At 42.5% G+C, this 21,039-nt stretch overlaps 1 pseudogene; it reads left to right on the forward strand.

The window, feature by feature from the left end:
• The window catches only part of LOC108298380, a 47,794-nt pseudogene extending 28,044 nt beyond the window's left edge, over window positions 1-19,750 (forward strand).
• Window positions 19,751-21,039: the final 1,289 nt, after the last annotated feature.

Here is a 21,039-nt window from a genome sequence, read left to right on the forward strand (position 1 = left end):
GTGGTGTGATCTCGGATCACTGCAACCTCTGCCTCCCAGGTTCAAGCGATTCTCCTGTCTTGCCTCCCGAGTAGTTGGGATTACAGGTGCATGCCACCATGCCAGGCTCATTTTTGTATTTTTAGTAGAGACGTGGTTTCATCAAATTTGTCAGGCTGGTCTGGAACTCCGGACCTAAGGTAATCTGCCCACCTCAGCCACCCAAAGTGCTGGGAATACCGTTAGTTTTTAAAGAGGCCGCAGCTTGACGTCCAGGAGTGCAGAGAGGTCAGCCTAACCAATGAGCATGCAGGAAGTGCAATAAGATTCTCTCATCACAGTGACCACAACATCGCCAGGGGGATGGATCCCTGAGGCTGGGTGAAGCCCTCCATGACAATGCATTTGTATGGTAGCTCCAGTCTGATCTCTCAAGGAGGTCGACAGGATGGCCTCCAAATGCCAGGATTGGTGGAGGATGGACCAATACAAAGAAAGCTCAGGGAGAGTCCTGGAGAACAAGCAGGGGATCACAGCCTTAGGCCTGCCAGGATGGTGTGCAGGTGAGTTTCCCCCAAAGTCATGACCCCTGTGATCTTGAGGATAGGCCTGCCTGTGGGCCCATAGGCTGCTGTCTGAGCTGAGGGTCACTGTCACAGACAGCAGAACCCCGCAGCCTCAGGGGCTGCCTGGAGGTGGGTGCTTCTGTGCCACTGCTGCATGTCTGGGTGCGTGTGTCACTCTGTCTCCTCTCTCTCTGTCTGTCTGTCTCTGTCTGTGTGTGCATGTGCCTGTGTGTGTGTCTGCCCATGTCTGTGTGTGTGCTGATAGAAATGTGACCTGTTAGCTAGAGGGTGGATGCTTGCATGCTGACCTCTCTTTGGTAAGTCTTTTTTGGCATCTCTGCCTGGGTCATTTGGCTGGTTGTCAGTAATTTTCCCCACGGTTGAATTTGGGGTTTGTGAAGGCCTGGGCGCCGTGGGGACCTGCTTGTTTCATCTAGGCTGAGCTGCAGGAGAACATGGTGGCCTTTGCTTTCTAGGAAAGGCGGTGTTGCATTTCATCTGCACTTTCTGTCTCATTCTTGAGGGACATCCGTCTCCTCTGCTCCTTGGTGGGACTGCCTGTCAGCCCTGAATCATCTGGCTGCCACAGACATCAGGGAGCCAAAGGGATTGATTGGGTTTTGGCTGGGTGCAGGGGAGGTTGCCTCAGGGCTACCTAGTCGGTGGAGCAGTAAGGGTGGGGTGTACTTTGCAGAAACTTCTCTCCTCCTCCGGCAGGCATCCCTGAATGTGGCTTGGACTGCGGCACAGGCTCTCTCCTGGTTCCCAGGTGTGCTTTGCTTTTTCTTGGGGAGTCTCCAGTGCCCTCTGGGTGCATGCCTAGACATCATTGACAATCTCGCCATCACAGGCTGACTCCATCTTCTCTTGAGAGACACCAGTTCCACGTGTGGTCACATTTGCTCTACCACGAACTTGCCCCTGTTCCTGTTTGCACAGATCCTAGAAAGCAGTGTGGGGATACAGGAGCCCCTGGGCTTTGCAGATTGGGCCGGCCACTGCTCCACCCAGGGAGGAAGAGGGTGGAGGAAGTGACTTCATGGGTCAGTGAATTTTCAGCTGACACCTCGCCTTGAGGCCCGTGGAATCTCTCTGTGCCCCGGTGAGGCCCTCCCCATCTTATCAGATTGTCACCCCATCGCTGCTGACCCCGTGGGATCCTGCACCAGATCGGTAGAGGAGTCTGGAGATCCCAGCCAGCGCGCTGAAGCTCCTCCCCGGAACCAAACCAGAAGGTGGCTCAAGGAGGTCCTGAAGACAGGAGGCCCAGGGGTCTGGGCCTGGGTCTAGCATAGCCCCTTCTCCCACGCCTCACCCTGCCCCTCCCCGTCCTCATACACCGCTGCCTTGCCCGCCGTATACACTGCTGCCTTGCCCGCCGTATACACCAAGGCCTTGCCCGCCGTATACTCCGCTGCCTCAGCACGGCGGCCATTTCTTAAAGGGGCCACAGCCTGACTTCCGGAAGTAATGCAGCAGTTTGCCTAGACAATGCGCATGCGCAAGGGATACGCGGATTCGCGCGTCACAGTGACTCCACCGTCGCCTGGGAGATGGGACCCTGAGGCTTGGTAAAGCAGGTGAAGCAGGAGGCAACAGTGGGTCGGTGTTGAGGCTCCCACCTGACCTCTCCAGGGGGTCGACAGGAGGTTCCCCGGATGCCAGGAAAATGCCAGGGGTGGCGGAGAGTGACAGGGATGAAGAAACCTCAGGTGGAGGTTCGTAGAGCGGGATCCCAGCCTCAGGCCTGCCCAGACGGTGTATGGGTGAGTCTCCCCAAAACTCATGACCCCTGTGATCTTGAGGAGAGGCCTGCCTGTGCCCATAGGCGCTCGCTGACCTGAGGGTCATTCTCCCGGAGAGCGCAGCCTGGAACCCGGCAGCCTCCGGGGATGCTTGGGGAGTGGGTGCTTCTGTGCCATTGCTGTATGTTTGTGTGTGTATGTCTCTCTTTCTCTCCTCTCCTCTCTCTCTATTCCTCTGTTTCTCTCTCTCTCTCTCTCCCCCCCGCCCCCCCACCCCCGGGTCGTTTGGCTGGTTGTCAGTCATTTTCCTGGCTGTTCAAATTTGGGTTTGTGAAAGCTTGGGCCACTTGGGGAGCTGCCTCAGTCCCGCAGGGGTTGAAATCTCCTCCCCTTTGTGAGCGACCTCTTTTTTAGGATCAAAACTAGCATACCACACCTGGGGACAAAAGCCTCTCAGGAGTTCATTGTCCTCCTGCCGGAGGGATGCAGACTGAAGTCAAAATAGATGGTTCTAGGTGGTTCTTCCTCCTCCAAACCTCTCCTCTCATTGAGAAATGTTGCCCTAGGGCGACATAGGCTTGGAGAGGAAGCCAGGAACAGGACGTGGCAAGGATCTCTGTTACTCAAATGCTGGCCTTTCAGGCCAGTCACCCATTGGGCACTCCTTCTTCCTGGATGCCATGGCGGTGGCATTGTGTTGTATCCTGCCTGGGCTCTGGCCTCTGCTGGGTCCTCCCTCTTGCTATCTGCCACGTATCTGAGGGGCCTAGATCCTCCTTGGTCTAACTCAATGTCTTCAACAAATAACACTTTTGAGTTCAGCAGTTTGAAACTTTTTAAAGATCTGTTTAATGATTGTTTTTCTCTCCAAACCTATTTCTATAGATTGAGTAGCCATGATCATCCTGAAGCTCTGGTCTTCATACCTGTCTCACATATGGAAGCTCCTTTGGTCTCCATGTCCCACCTGATGGTAGTGTGTTTTATTTAGGATGAGCTGTAGATGACGGTGGTGGGCCTTTGCCTTCTTGGAAAGGGGCGTTGCCAGTGGGGATTGCACATATTCCTGGACCCTGCTCCCACATGATGTGACTCTCCTGCCTTGGCCCTGCCCACAGGAGGTTTCCTGTCTCATTCTTGAAGGACATATGCTTCCTTTGTTCCTGGGTGGGACTGCCCCCCACTATTTAATCTTTTGGGTGCTAAAGATGTCAGGGAGCCAAAGAGACTGTTTTGGTTGGGTGCAGGGGAGGTTGCCTCAGGGTTACATAGTTGTTGCATTGCCCGGGGTGGGGTGTACTTTGCACAAACCTCTCTGCTCCTCTGGCAGGCATCACTGAATGTGGCTTTAGCTCCAGCACAGGCCCTCTCCTCTTTCCCAGGTGTGCTTTGGTTTTCCTTGGCTTTCTTTGGGGGGGGTGGGATCTCCACTGCCCCCTGGGCACATATCTGGACATTATTGACCTTTCACTATCTCCATCTTTTCTTGTGGGAAGCCAGTGCCACATGTGGTCACATTTGCTTTACCTCAGACTCGCCCTTGTGCCTGTTTGCATGTGTCTCAGGAAGGAGTGTTGAGATGCAGGAGCATCTGGGCTTTGGAGACTGGGGCAGGCCGTTTCTCTGCCAAGGGAGCAGGAGGGAAGAAGTGGGCTCATGGATCAGTGAATTTTCAGCTGACACCATGTCTTGAGTTACATGGGATCTTTCTGTTCTCCAGTGAGGCCCTCCCCACCTCACCATATTGTAACGCCATCCCTGTTGACCCAGTGGAATCCAAAATCGGATCCTTAGAGGAGTCTGCAGATCCCAGCTGGCACCTTGAAGCTCCTTCTCCACCAGGAACCAAACCGGGAGATGGCTCAAGGAGGTCCTCAGCACAGGACTCTTAGTTGTCCAGCCCTGGATCTTGCACAGTCTCCTTCCCCCTCCTTTCCCTTATCACCCCCATCCCTGCTTGGGCCACTATATCTCTCACAGTGTCACCATGCTGGAGTGCAGTGGCGTGACCTCAGCTCACTGTAACCTCCATCTCCTGGGTTTAAGCGACTCTCATGCCTCAGCCTCCCCGAGTAGCTGGGATTACAGGCACACACCACCACACCCAGCTAATTTTTTGCATTTTTAGTGGAGACAGGGTTTCACCAGGATGGGAGGATTGTCTCAATCTCCTGACCTCATGATCCACACGCCTCATCCCCTCATCCTCACAAAGTGCTGGGATTACAAGTGTGAGCCACCATGCCAGGCCACCACTGCCATTTTTTAAAGAGGTTGTAGCCTGACTTTCAGGAGTGGAGTGTGAGTAGGCCAGCCAATGCAAAAGTCGGTTCTCCTCACAGTGACCCCCACTGTCGCCCTGAGGGATGGGTCCCTGAGGCTTGTGGAAGCAGGAGCCCTACATCACAGTGAGTCATTGTTGAGTCTCTGGCCTGACCTGAGATGTGATCGGTTTTCTGGGATCTGCCAACAGAGGGCATGGTGACATATTTCTAAGTCCAGCACACAAATACTGTAACTCTTTTGACTGAGTCTTGCCCACTAGGAGAATTGTGACATATTCATTCACCCAGTACCTATGTCTTGTTGGTCTCCTTGTTACCTAGGCCCAGCCCGCAAGGGCAATTGTGACATTTCACTGCACTGAGCACCCAGGTAATGTTATTCTTCTGCCTAAGTTCTGAAAGGATTTTGACTTATTCCTAGTTCAGCACCCAGGTGATGCAACATGTTTTTCAGTCCACGCCCATAGATGTGATCTTGGCATATACCTTTACCTAGCACCTGAATAATTGGCCTGTATTGCCTGAGCTAATCTCACATATAGAATTGTGATGTATACCTGGCACAAGCACCTAGGAGATGTAACACTTCCTCTTTTGTGCTGTCCTCAAAGGAAATTGTGATATCTCGCTGGGCCCGTCACTTTGTGATATGACCCATCTCTTTTCCCTGGGCACTGCCCCAGTTGGGATTGCACATATTACTGGACCCTGCTCCCACATGATGTGACTCTCCTGCCTGGGCCCTGTCCACAGGAGGCATTGTGCCATATTTCTGGTCCCATATCTTAGTTTGTGTAATTCTCCTCTTGTGCCCAAGTGCTGCCCTTAGGCTGGATTGTGACATATGCCTGGATGACACACCTGAGTGATGTGACACTTTTGCCTGAGCTCTGCCCTAAGGGGATATTTTAATATACTGCTGAACTCAGCATCTAGGTGATGTGACTCCTCTCCTGCCTGATCATCACCACATGGGAAGTTGTGACATATCCATGGGCCCAGCAGAAAAGTGAGGTGATTCTCCTCTTCTGCCTGGGTCCTACTCACAGAGGGTATTGTAACATTTTCACCTGGTTCAGCACCAAAGGGATATGACCCTTCTATCTGACCCTTTCCCACAGGGGATAAAATTATGTATTTCTAGACAAGCACCCAGGTGATGTGACTCTTCTGCCTTGTCACTGCTCACAGGCAGGATTGTGACCTATGTTTGGATCCAGCTCACAGGCATGATGACAAATTTTATATCTGGACCTAGCCAATGTGAAAGATGTTGACACTTATCCCGCAAAACAGGGAATCAAATAAGATTGTGGGTCCGTACCAGAATAAAGGTCTCCGAGTGAACTGCAGCTCTCATGCATATTGTGTAAAGTCCTCCAGGGGCCCAGAGTGTCACAACAGGGTCCAGCACACAGGTCATGAATCTCAAAACTGAAGACACAAGTTAGAATTGTGACTCTAATGTGTAAATGCAGCCCACAGATTGGCTGCGCTTTCAGACCAGAATTAAGCACACCTGTTAGGCTGTGATTTTTCTACCAAGACACAATTTGCAGGTGTGATTGGGGATCTCATACATGAATGAAATCAACCATTAAGATTGTGATGCATGTATTGAGACCCAACTCACTGGAGATATTGACTCTTATACCTGAAGATGAGACAAGTCCCAAATTATGAATCTTATTTTTGGATTTTTGTCAAAGGTGTAATTGTGACATATACCTTTCCTTACATCTGAGTGATTTGACTTGCATTTGTGGGCCCAGCATGCATGCAAACTGAATTGTTACACATACATGGGCCAAGCACTTAGGTGATGTAAGTCTTCTGCTAGAACAGGGCCCTGCTCTGAGGGAGGATTTCAACATATTGCTGGACTCAGCACCTAGATGACATGGCTCTTCCTCCTGGTCTCTGCTCAGAATTAAAATTGTGACATGTATCTGAGCCCAAAACACAGGTACGATAATGACTGTTATACCTGGACCAAGACATTGTAAGAGATTTTTACTCATCCAGGGTCTTCTACTTGTACAAAGTTCACAGAAAATTATGACGCCCACAGACGTTATATAAAGCACTTGGGTTATACAGAGAGTGTCATAACAGGACCCAACACAGGATAAGAATGTTACACTCCTACATACACCCAGCTGACAGGATTGTCACCCTCACACATGGACAGAGACCACTGTTCAGATCCTGAATCTTATCTGTAGATGCAGTCTACAGCTGGAATTATGCCTACCATATGTGCATCCAGCCACAAATAAGATGGTGACAAATAAGATTTCTGAGCTCAGCTCACAATACCTGGACTAGTCAAAAAGGAAATACTGACTCTTATGCCTGCACTTAAGGCAATGGGTAGTATCATGGGATTATACCGCCACAAAAATCTCAGAGCAGATTGAAACTCTGAAACATGCCTTATCAAACTCTCTGTGGTTCAGAGAATGTATTAACATGACCTACCACACAGGTGAGATTATTACCCTTGTATGTACACTCAGCAAACAGAAAGAATTGTCACCCTTTCACAAGGCCCACTGCTGAGGTTCTCAATATCACATCTGAAGGAAGTTGAAAGGTGGAATTGTGACTCTCATATGTTGATCTGATCCACAGGTAGAATAGTGACTTTCAAACCAAGATTCGGCACAACTGTGAGAATATGGCTACCGCACTGGGACACTGTTTCCAGTTGGAGTTGAGGCTAGATCAACTCCACCACTGAGATTCTGTCTTACATACTTGGGTACAACTCACAAAAGTCATTGACTCTCATATCTGAAGCCTGGAAATTTGCGGGATTGTGAATCTCATTTCTAGACCTTCCTGCAGGTGTAATAGTACAATGTACTTTTGCCAAGCATCTGATTGACTTTACTTTCTTGTGGAAGCCTAGCCATCAACTGGGAGTTAAGATTCTGAAATATACCTGGACCAAGCCCCTGGGTGATGTGACCCTCCTGCCTACGCTTTTCCCACAGTGGATTTTGTGACATGTGTCTTGGCCCATCAACCTAAGTGATGTGACTCACTTTCCTGCCTATGCCCTGCCTCCACTGGGGATTTTGACATATCATTGGGCCCACTACTTTGGGATATGACTCTCCTCTATTGACTGGTTCTTGTTAACAGAAAAAACAATGACATATTACTGATCCCAGCACCTAGATAGTGTGACTCTTTGGCTGGCTGTGCCCTGCTTCCATAAAAAGCTTTGAAGTAATACTGGGCCCAGCACCCAGGTAATGTGATTCTCCTGCCTGTGTCCTGCCTACACTGGGCATTCTGATATATTACTGAGCCTAACATTCAGGTGATGTAACATTTTTGGGAGACCTGCCAACATAGACGTTTGTGAAAAATCTCTGGCCCAGCACCCAGGTAATGTGACCCTCTTGTCTCTTTCCATGCACAGGTAGAATTGTAACTTATACCTAGGCCCAGCACACAGACATGATAATATCTCTCAGATGTGGAGCCACCCAATTGGAGAGATTTTGACTCTCATAGGTAGGTTTAGGGCAGAAGGTAGAATTCTGGTCAGCTACTTTTTGAAAGTTTACAGAAGGCTCTGACAAACACACATACATTGTGAAGCCTTTGGGTGGTACAGAGAGTATCATAATACAAATTGGAACACAGGTTCTATTGTGACTCTCATAAGCATACCCTGTAGAAAATTAGGATTGTCACCATTATACATAAATGGAGCCCACTAGTGAGCTGGTGAATCTCACATGCAGATTAAGTCCACAGTTGGAATTGTGACTGCCATAGGTAAATCTGGTCACAGATAGGATGGTGACTCAATTCTGGACCTAGTTCACAGGCACAATTGTGACTCTAATACCTGGACCTATCTAATAGAAGAGATGTTGACTTTAGTAGCTAGGATTAGGGTGACAGGTAATGTCCTGGGTTTCTTACTTGTACAAAGGTCACAGAGTCCTACAACACTCCAGCATATTGAATAATGCCCTCAGGTGGCAAAGAACGTTTTGCAACAGGGTCTATCACACAGATAAAATTGTGACTCTTGTCTGCACACTCAGATGACAGTAAGGATAATCACCCTCCTACATAAACACAGCTCATTGTTGAGGTTCTGAATATAACACCTGGAAAAAAATGAAAGTTGAAACTGACTCTCATATATGGATCCCAGACTACAGGTAAGATGATGACTTTTGTATCAAGATTAAACACCCCTGTGAAGTGGTGTCTTTCCTATTAAAACACTGTTGGCACATGAGGATGAGACTCTCTTGCACAGATCCAGTTAATGTTGAGATTATGACTCGGTTACATGGACAGAACTCATAAGAGGTGTTGACTGTCATATTTGGATCCAGCCCAATTGCACTTTTGTGAATCTCTTCTCTGGATCTTTCTGTGGGTCTAATTTTGACATATACCTTTGCCCAGTACCTGATTAATTTTACTCTTCTTTCTGGGTCTAGTATGGTATTTGGATTGTGACACTTACCTAGGCCAAGCACTTCAGTGATATGACTTTTCTGCCTGGGTTTAGCCCACAAGGGGGATTGTGACATATTTATTGGCCCATCACATAGGTAATATGACCCATCTCTCTTGCCTTGGACGTGCTTACCTGGGGGATTGTGACATATTACTGGGACCAGCACCTAGTAGATGTGACTGTCCTTTCTTGACTGTCCGTTTTTGCCTAGGATTGTCACCTTCACATATGAGTGCAGTCCACAGTTGGAACTGTGACTGACAACAGGCTGAATGGTGACTAATTTCTGGAACCAGGTCACAAGCATAGTATTGACTATTGTACCTAGATCAAGCCAAAAGAAAATGTTGACTATAGCTAGGATTGGGGCAATGGGTAAGGTCCTGGGTTTCCTGCCTAGAAATCTCAGAGGACTATGAAACGCTAGCATGTGGTCTATTTCTCTTAGGTGGTACAGAATATATCAAAATAAGGCTCACCACACAATTTAAATTGTGACTCACATGCACATCTGGTCAAAAGTTAAATTTGTCACCCTCACATATGGACAATGCCCACTGCTGAGGCCCTGAGTCTCTCATTAATGTGGTCCACAATTGAAATTTTGACTGTCATATATGGATTTACTCACAAGCAAGGTGGTAACTAATTCCTGGACCCCGTTCACAGGCACAGTGATGAATTTTATACCTGGACACAGCCAATAAAGGAGATGTTGTCTCTTTCTGGGCTTAATGAAATGAGTAAAATTGTGGGTCCACATAAGCATGTGGGTCTCAGAGAGTATTGTGACTTTTACACATACCTTACAATGCCCTCAGTTGGTACAAAGAGTGTCATAACAGGGCTCAAAGCACAGGTGAGATAGTTACTTTTATATGCACAACGAGCCAACCATATTTTCACCTCTAGAAATGAACACTGCCTACTCTTGAGGTTCTGGGAATCTCACATCCAAAGACAGTCAAAATTTGGCATTGTTACTATCATATGTGAACTCTGTACAAAGGTAGGATGGTGACTCTTGGGCCAAGATTCATCACTCTTGTGATGTTTCGACTTTTTTACAGTGTCTGTAAGTGGGGCTCTCATGCATGGATCCAGTTCACTGTTGAGGTTGTTACTTGCCTTTTGGACAAAACTCCCAGTAAGTATTGACCCTGAACCTGGAGCTGGAAAAGGTGTAGGATTGTAAATTTTATCTCTTGACCTTTACACAGATGTGGTCGTAACATATTACTTTACTCAGCCCGATTGGTTTTACTTTTTTGCCTACGTCCGGGCTACACATTAGATTGTGAACTATACCTGGGTTGAGGACCTAGATTATGTGACTTTTCTGCCTGGGCTCTGTCTGCCCTCAGTGGGTATTGTGACATATATCTGGGCCAGTCACCTAAGTGATATGACTCTCCCTTCCTGCCTAAGCCAGTCCAGAGAGATTACTGTGAGATATCTTTGGGCCCGTTGCCTATGTGATGTAACTCGTTTTGTGTGTATGTGTCCTGGAGTGGTTTATAGGGAAAATAGTGACATATTACTGGGCTCATCACCTAGGTAATGTGACTGTCTTCTGCCTGGAACATGTTTACAGGATGGATTGTTGACATATTGCTTTACCTAGCACCAAGGAGATGTAACTTTTATTGCCATGGTCCTGCCCACAGAAAAAATACTGACATATCACTGGCCCAGCACCTAGTTTATGTGACTCTTCCTACTGGTCCTTGCCCACAGGAGAGATTGTCATATGTAATTAGGTCCAGCTCACAGGTATGAGAAAACCCTGTCTCTACTAAAAATACAAAAAATTAGCCAGGGATGGTGGCAATTGCCTTTATCCCAACTACTTGGGAGGTTGAGACAGAATTGCTTGAACACGGAAGGCAGAGGTTGCAGTAAGCTGAGATCGCACCATTGCACTCCAGCCCAGGTGACAGTGCTAGATTCCATCTCAAAAAAAATAAAAATAAAAAAAAGGAACATTTAAATTGCACTGAATTTCTGACAGCAGAAACCTATCTGGGTATATTTTTAAGAATTATGAAATAATAATAGCCATCATCAACTTAAAGTATAACTAGGGTTAAGAATACCCACCATTTTACCACCACCACCAACAACTAAACCCTGTTATAGCTAACAAGCTAATTCAGTAAAGTTGCAAGATACCTTAACATGAAAATCAGTGGGATTTTAATACAATAACAACATAAAATCTGAAAAGGGATTAAGAAAACAATTTCATTTACAATAGTATCAAATAGAATAAAATAATTTATTAAATAGAATGTTTAACCAAAAATATTAAAGATCTGCATGCTGAAAACTACAAAATGTTGTTGAAAGAAAATGAAGATTAGAAGATTGGAAATATATCCTGTGTTCATTGATTCTAAAATTAATATTGTTAAAATATCTATACTACACAAAGTAATATACAGATTAAATATTTTTAATCAAAATTTAAATACTGTTAAGATAATGTAGAACAATTGTAAAATTAGTATGGAGTTACAAAAAGACCCCAAATAGCCAAACACCGAGAAGAACAAAAAGGCTGAAAGCCTCAAACTTTCTGATTTCAAACTATATTACAAAGCAATAGTCATCAAAATAGTATGGTACCTATATAAAAACCAATGGAACAGAACAGAGAACCCAGAAATAAACTCACACATAGACAGTCACCTGATCCCACAAAATTAGGAAAAGATAGACACACCAAGAAATAATGTAGAAAAAACTAGATGTGCACATAAAAAAAGAAAACCTTTCTCATATCATCACAAAAATGACTTTAAAATGAAGACTTAAACATAAGAATTGAAATCATGAATCCCCTAAAAATTAAATAGGGAAAAAGCTGCTTGACACTGGTCATGGCAGTGATTTTTTGGATTCTACTCATAGAACACAAGCAACAAAAGCAAAAATAAAAAAGTGAAACTATATCAAAGTAAAAAGTTTCCACACACTAAAGGAAAGAATCAACAAAATATAAAGGCAATATATTGGATGGAATAAAATATTTGTAAACCATATGTAGGATGATATGTTACTATCCAAAATATATGTTATACTAATCAATACAAAAAAAATGCACGGTAGAACAAAACAAAAACCAATTCCCTTATTAATTGGGCAGAATGTCTAAATAGTCATTTTTCCAAAGACTTACAAATGGTCAGCAGATATATAAAAAGATGACCAACATCACGAATCATCAGAGTAATTGAAATCAAAGTCAGAATGAGATATCACCTTATTGTGGTGTTAAGGAGAGCTATTATCAAAAAGTAAAAAGGTAAGTGTTAGGGTGCAGAGCAAAGAGAATATTTGTACGTTGTTGCTGAAGATGTCCACTGGTGCAGCCATAATTAAGAAAAAAAAAAAAAAAAACAGTATGGAGTTTCCTTAAAACTTTTAAACTGTTAAGCACCACTAATCTCAATTCAGAGTATATAGCCAAAGGACATGAAATCAGTGTCAGTAAGGGCATCTGCACTCCTCTAATAAAATAAATGAATAAACCGTGTGAGAAAGATAATTTCATCTTTAATCATGAAAGTCTTTTATTTACAACAATATTTATGAACCTTGAAGAGATTACGCTAAGTGAAATAAGCAAAATGCAGAAAAAAAAATACTACACAATCTCATTTGTATGTGGAATCTTAAAAAAAAAAAAAAAGAAAGAAAGAAGAAACAGACTACAAAGGTAGTTACCATGGGCTAGTGAGAGGGGAAACGTGGGGAGATATTCATCAAACAGTGTACATCTTCAGTGATATAATAAAAAACTGCTGGGGTGTAATGTGCAGAATAGTGACTATAGTTAATAATAATTGTACTTCAGATTTGTTACAAAAATTGATCTTATGTTCTCTCACCACATACACAGAAAAGTATAAAGCAACTATGTGAAGGAATAGGTATGTTAACTAGCTTTATTGAGATAATTTAAAGATGTATACACATCTCAAAGCACTCTATTGAACACCCTAAATATATACGCTTTCGATATGCAAATCATAGCTCAATAAATATGGAATAAAAATAAGAGTAATCAGTAGGTAATATCTAGCCACAGGCAAACTTTATTTAAAACTCTCTTGGCCACTGTTTCTGGCTCAACCTAAGAACGGCAGAGCGCTTCTGACCTCTTGACTACTCCGACGCCCCTCCCACTGTTCCCGTAGCTGGGGAAGATGTAATCTTTCTAAGGAGTTTTTTCAGTTTTCAGGTCACGCAGATCAGGCAGGGACGTCAGCTGTCCCCTTGATCATTGTCCACAGCCCCGTTTGGCTCCAGGAAACACGTGCCAGGGCGTCCTGAAGAGGACCACAGCAGCCAGCCTGGGCGAGACTGCCTTTCGCTGCATGCACTCTCATCACTCTGGCTCCACAGGCATCCTTTATGGCCACAGCATCATCCCTCTTCACATTATCAATGAAGGCTATGTCACTGCAGAAGATACTGAGGAGGAAAATGAGGGAAAAAAATTGGCCTCCGCGTATTAGAGTAATTGCCATTAGATCACCTGTGTTGCAGACAGGATCACTTTTTATCTTTACCGTTGTTAAAGCTGCTATAATTAGATGAGAAAATAATCTGAAGCATACTCTTTGAATCCCTGAAGTTGGTGTCAGTAAGTTTTATTCAGAAATTTATTTTAACCATGACATAACTTACAAAGTTATGTCCTTGTAGATCAAGGCAGTCAAAGTTGAACAATTGTTAATGGAAAATGGATTGTTTAGCTGAAAACTAAGTGCGACCTTTATGTCCTTGAGCATAGACAGGAAGTAAAACTTGGAGAGACTGTGTTGCCCTTTCACATTTGCCCTGGCAGTAATAGCTGTGATGGCTGTGAACTGCAGCAGGTTAGAGCTCACCTTCGTTTTGATAAGAAAGACAAACTGCTTATTGGTTCAACGCTAAGTAAGGAGAAAAAAGACTTGGAAATAAGAAAATAATTAAAGAAAGTACAAGTAAAATATGGTTCTCAGAATACAGACTACAAAGATGAATAGACATTGAACCATCTAAAATATACAGATAGAGCTGGAAAACGTAGGGAGTAGATTGGAAGTGAAGAAACTTTCCCAAGAGATGATGCTCCTGCATTTGTTTATTCTGAAATTACTAACAGCAACAAAGGTCAGAAAAGGTTGAAGTAGATTGTTTGGAAAAAAGATGGCCTGGGGAAGGATGGTGGAGAAATGAAAACTTCGATCAGCTTTAGCTTCAAGAAACACGTAGGCTTGGGGACAGGCATCCATCTTCAACTGAAGATGTTAGCCTTCTTCAAAGCGAAAACAAACAAACTTGGACAAAGCATGGGAGAGGTTTGCTGAAAATTTTTCAGAAACTAAACCTTAAAAAGATGACGTAGGGACCAAGCCCCGGTTAAAGGCGACTCTAGAGAGAAGGTTAATTGTAGAAGAAATCTCAGGCTTTTTTAAAAATAGAGTTTGGAAACTCCTATTTATTTTATTTTACGCAGAACTTTTCTTCACAAAAGAGTCTGTGGCAAAGGGAAACTGTCAGTTTACCACTCCCTGATTCAGAAATGTGTAATAAAGTTTGGTTTGCAGCTTTTAAAACCATTTTTTAAACTAATAAATAGTGACTGAATAAAGTTTTATAGTAAGTGGACTAAAGTTCACAGGGCACAGATGAGTTTACCAAACTTCATGATTGTATCTTGTTAGTTACAACATCCATATAAACAAAAAGCCATATGAGCAAAACTCATGTAACCACTGATGACTTAAATCTACATTTGTCTTTGTCTCCCTATATTCACAGTAAAACGCACAGCAAAAGAAGCATAGAAAGTTTATAAAAATAAATCTGACTCTATGCATTATTGTTTATGCCCTTTAGAACCTAGATAAAGAAACTCTTGTACTTGAAATAGCATAAATAGTATTACTGAAGAACTAATGAATAGATGACATACTATAGAAAATTAGTTATTGTCTTCTGTGAAGATTCTGTTTATTTATACTACATATTGAACGTTTATATTTGGTTTGTTTCATAGCTAACAAGATATTTAGATATGAACAACTGGGTACAGTGTTGAAATGGTGTCCCGACATTTGTACTTTCCATAAATGTTATCACAAGTAATGGAGTTGTGCCAGAGAAATCTGATTTCTAGTACAGAAGAGATACTTAGGGCCTCAAGTTTAAGATATTTATTGAAAATGTCCCCAATTGCAATAGTAACTATCACATTAAAAAAAACCATTTTCAATAAATTCTGGATTAAACAAAAATTTAAGTTATACGTTTTATGGAGTTAGGGACGTGCTAATGAAGTAGAATGGCAATTGAAGCCAAAAGATCTGAATTCACATAAATAGTTTTACCCATGTTTATTTTATGTTGAAGAAAACAATAATTCATACCATATACTATTTACTGCTGTGAAGTATTTCAGAAATTTGTACATAGTGCATAATTAATTTTCCAATGATAAGTAAACACATTTTACAAAGTATTACAATGTGGTTTCTTGAAGCTACCAGTATTTCAGATGAAGAAACTTGGAATTTCTCATGATGTGGTATTCTATGACATAGAAATTGTAGATCAAATGTTTTACTCATGCATGCAATTGTTGACATTTCTGCTTTTCAGGAAAATAACATGCTTTAAAAACTTAATGCAGATTATAAAATCACCAAGAAGTCACAAGAATTCACAAAATGCCTAATATAGTTGAAAAAAATTATGGAAACTTCTCAAGATCAGAAGTAAATAAAGGTAATGGTTGAGAGAAATATCAACCTAAGAGGCCAGTGCTCCATTCAGATGCATCTGATCACAAAGATGTTAAATTTATGCGGATTGTTCAGCTTCTGACAAGGCAAATGGAATAAACACAGATAAAGTGTCTGCAGGCATCCAGTGTGTGCTCTCTTCCATATGTGAGAATGAAATTATAAGTACGTTGCACACAAAGAGATGAGCTACAAGCATGAAGTGTTAGATAAATTATATGGCACATAAAACTCAGATATGAGGTTTATATTTAAATGTTTGCCCAATATAATAAAAAAAATAAGAAACCAAAATCATGTGGAAAAAAATATGAGTTTGACAAGTCACATTTGGAAAAGAGGCAAATGGAAAGTAAACTATTGGAAATATAATAAAACAATGTAATGCACAGCATACAAATGGTATATTAAAATACACTGAATTGATGAGACGACTAGTAAACTAAAATGCTGGACAGAATTAATGTAGTCATATACTTTATAGAAGGAAAATTAATAAAAAATACAAACATATTTATTTCTGTATGAAAATTAGATGGGAAGAAGTAAAAAAAATTTTTTTTCTAGACTGCATACACAGGAAGGCAACATGCAAAGAATTGGTGACTCATAAGTTTCCAAAAGTGGAAATAAGTTTAGAGTGTAGTGCATCAGAAAAGATAAATTAAGGAGTACTTAAAAGAAATAACGGTTTTGGTTGTTGTGAATACTGCATCAATAAACATGGGAGTGCAATTTTTTTTTTTTTTAATTCTAGATGGAGTTTCACTCTTGTTGCCCAGGCTGGAGCCCAATGATGCAATCTCGGCTCACCACAACCTCTGCCTTCCAGGTTCAAGGGATTCTTTTGCCTCAGCCTCCCAAGTAGCTATGTCCCTCTAATTTTGTGTTTTTAATAGAGACAGGGTTTGTTTATGTTAGTCAGGCTGATTTTGAACTCCCTACCTCAGGTGATCCACCTGCCTCAGTCTCCCAAAGTGCTGATAATTTAACATACTTATTTTATTTCCTTTTGATATATAGCCAGCGGATGCATATGGTAGTTCTATTTGTAATTTCTTGAAAAACCTCCACACTGTCTTTCCTAACAGTTGTACCAATGTACATTCTTACCAACAGTGTATAAGTGCCCATCTACAAATGAATGAAGACTATGTTACACATACACATGCACACACACACAGGAATAATGTTCATTAATAAAACAGAATAAATTCCTGTCATTTATGTTAACATGGATGAAACTAGAGGACATTATGTTAAGTGAAATAAGCCAGTAACAAAAAGAAAAATACCACACGATGTCACTCAGATGTGAAATTTTAAAAAGTTGATCTCATAGAAGTAGAGAGTAGAATGGTAGCTACTGTTACTAGAGGCTAGACAGAATGAAGGGATGAAGAAATGGGGAGAGGTTTGTCAAAATTACAAAGTTACAGTTAGGCAGAATAAATTCTGGTGTTTCCTTACACAGTAGGGTGATTATAGCTAATTATAATGTGCTGTTTATTTTAACACAGGTAGAAGAGAGGATTTTTAATTTTATTAGCACAAAGCAATAATACATGCTTAAAGGAATAGGTATAAAAATACCCTTATTGGGTCATTGTATGGTGTACTGAAACATCACACTTACTCCATAAATATGTACAATAATTATTTGTCAATTATAAATAAAATAGATCTTAAAGAAAGAATAATGATTAAACCTAATGACACCAAAAAGAAGAAAAACATTTAAAAGCAGTGAGATAGAAGACAGATAAGCTATGAAGCTGAAGGCAAACTCTTACCTCTGTATCAAGTCAGAAAACAAAAATTAATGTCAATAAAATATTAAAATAAAAGCTTCTGGATAGCATAAAATCTATTAACAGAACAAAAAGACAACCTATAAAATAAAAGAAAATGTGTGCATTAAGACCTGAATAGATGTTTTTTCATAGAAGACAAAGAAATACTCAACACCACTAATCATCTGGAAAATGCAATCCAAAACCACATGCAATATTACCTTGCCCCATTTAGAATGGCCATTATCAAGAAGACAAAAGATAACATGCTTTGATGAGGATGTGGAGAAAAGGGAACACCGTTTGTGTGAATGTAAATTTAGTACATTTTTAGACATTTATTTATTAAAAACCCCCATGGAAAACTATGCAGGTATCTCTAAACAAAAAACAAAAACCTAAAAATGGAATTCCATATAATCCACCAATTCCATTACTGAGTATATATCAAAAGCAAATAAAATCAGTAATTGAAGAGATAGTGGCACTCCCATGTTTATCACAGCTCTATTGATAACAGACAAGATACGGAATCACTCTTTGTGCCCATCAGGGATAAATGTTTAGACCAAATGTAGTGTATACACGCAGTTCAACACGATTCAACCTTAGAAATAATGAAACCCGGCCTTGCGAGCTGACGTCAACCTCTAGCGTGATTGCCTAGCACCGGCTCCCGGCCTGGCCACCAACACTACAGCTGCGCAGTGCCTTCCTCAGGACGCCCTACCCTCAGCCTCCCAATCGCTGCGGCTTTTGCAGTCCGTGAGGCTGCTGCTGCTGCTGCTGCTGCTGCTGCTGCTGCTGCTGCTGCCTCATCTTGGAATTGAAGATGCCTCATTCTGCTTTCAGGACAGAACCATGAACCCAGCGGCAGCAGCAGTGTGGCTCCCACTCTGCTGCCGGGCGCGACCTCAGAGCCTGCCTCATCTGCCACGGCAGAGCCCACCGGCAGCACATCGCAGAGTTGCTCTTGCAAGCAGCGGCTGGGGAGGGACTGGATCGGAAGGACATCTCTGGGCACTGGGTGAAGGAGAAACCGCAGCCGCCGAGTCCTGTCTTTTCCTGGGGATGTGCAGAATTACCATGAAATTATGACTTATCATCCTGCGTATTACCAATGGGAAAATTGGAGTCTAGAAAATGTTGCCAGCATTTGAGCCCACCTGTTCCCCAGCACTATATTTGAGTGATAAAGTGCTCCTGAATGCATCTGCATAGGTTCACTTGTCATGATAATTTTGTGAAAAGTAACATGTTTGGTTCCCCAGAAAACAATACTTATTTTGGAGCTTTAAGCACCTTTATATGTTATTAGTTAATAATTTTAAGTCAGAATAGCTTATCAAAGAAAAATTTGAATGATTGGAATAAGGACTCCAAAGCATCTACCTGTTAGTCCAATTCTTCTCGTACTATATAAATCATTCCAGGGAGAAAAAGAGAGGACCTATGAAAAATCTGATGAGTCAGTTTCCATCCATCATCACTAAATGTCGCAACTTTGACTGGATTCAATAAAGGTTGTGTTGTTTTGAATCAGTTTTTTTTTTTTTTTTTTTTTTTTTTAGTTGAAAGAAGCCAAGGAAGACAAGAATATAGATAGTTTCATTATAACATAAGAATAACATATTGGCCCAGGCACATTGGCTCATGTCTGTAATCCTAGAACTTTGGGAGACTGAGGTGTGTGAATCACCAGGTCAGGACTTTGAGACCAACCTGGGCCTACATAGTGAAACCCTGTCTCTATTAATAACACAAAAATTAGCCGGGCATGGTGGCGCACGCCTGTAGTTCCAGCTACTCGGGAGGCTGAGGCAGGAGAATCACACCACTGCACTACAGCTGGGCAACAGAGCGAGACTTCATCCAAAATAATAATAATAATGTATTGGCTGAATGGTGGTAATTATTGAGGAAGCAATACTTGAGTTAGTTATCCACAAGTATTGAAAAAATTTGCACAAACAGGGATCATTGTTCATACCCATGTAACACTTTACTAAATACATGGTTCAATGAGATCTTGGATTGGAAAGGAACAAAATAAATTTGTTTGGATACTTGGGGATATTGGTATACAGGTGACCTGTAAGCTGGTTCCAGAAATTAGCCATCATCCAGCCTGAGGCCAGATCCATATATGAAAGTCACAATTTCAACTCTGAACTGCATCCATGTGTGAGATTTAGAATCTCACTAGTGGACTCTGTCCATGTATGAAAGTGACAATCCTAATTGTTGTCTACATGTGTCTATGAGAGTCACAATCTCACTTGTGGGCTGAACCCTGTTATGTCACTCTCTATACAAGCGAAGGGCTTTATAAAATACATGTGATTGTCATAATCTTCTGTGAGCATTTTACAATGAGTAGACCAAGGACCATAGTTGTTTCCCTAAGCTTTGCTGTTAGAGTCAAAATTTCTCCAATTGGCTTGGTCCATGTAATAAAGCCATCATCATGACTTTTGCTTAGGCATAGGTATAGGTCACAACTCCACCTGTGAGCAGAACTCTGGGAGGAAAGTTACATCACCTTAATGCTGGCCCGGGAACTGTTAATATATCTCCATGGGCAGGACCCACACAGAAAAGTCACATCACCTCCGTGCTAGGCTCAGTGATATGTCACAATGCCCACTGTAGGCAGAATCCAGTCAAAAGAGTCACACCACCTAGGTGCTGGGCCCAGCAACGTCACAATCCCCCCGGTTGACAGGACCAAGCCATGAGAGGAGAGTCATATCACCTAGGTAATATTCCCAGATTTATGCTCCAAACCTTACTGGAGGCAGGGCACAGGCAGAAAAATAGAGTCTCATGACCCAGTTGACGGGCTCAGAGACACATTACCATGCCCCTTGTGGGCAGGACCCAGGCAGGAGAGTCATATTACCTAGGTATTTGGGTGAAGTATATGTCACAATTCCAACTGTTGTCAGGATTCATGCAAGGGAGTAAAGTCAATCCAGTGCTGAGAAAAAATTATATGTCCAAGTCACACCTACAGGAAGGTCCAGGGTTGAGATCCACAGTCCCACATATATTCTAGCTCAAGGTGTAAGAAACAGCACCTTCTGTGAATTGTGTTAAATACACAAATCACAATCTCAATGGTGGACAGAATTCATGCAGGAAAGCTCCAACCTCATCTGCAAATACTGTCTAATTAGAGCCATCACTGCCTCACACCTGTGCTGAGTTTTAGTATGAAAGTCATCATATTACCTGTGAGCTGGATCCATGTATGAGAGTCACAATGTCAACTTGTGTCCATGTGGGAAGATGACATTTCTCACTGTATGTTTTGAGCGCAGAGAATAGTCACAATGTCACCTCTGTGCTGGACCTTTATAAGGTATCCTCTGTG

Source organism: Cebus imitator, unplaced genomic scaffold (genome assembly GCF_001604975.1).
Source record: "Cebus imitator isolate Cc_AM_T3 unplaced genomic scaffold, Cebus_imitator-1.0 Scaffold945, whole genome shotgun sequence".
In the NCBI taxonomy this organism is placed as follows: domain Eukaryota; kingdom Metazoa; phylum Chordata; class Mammalia; order Primates; family Cebidae; genus Cebus; species Cebus imitator.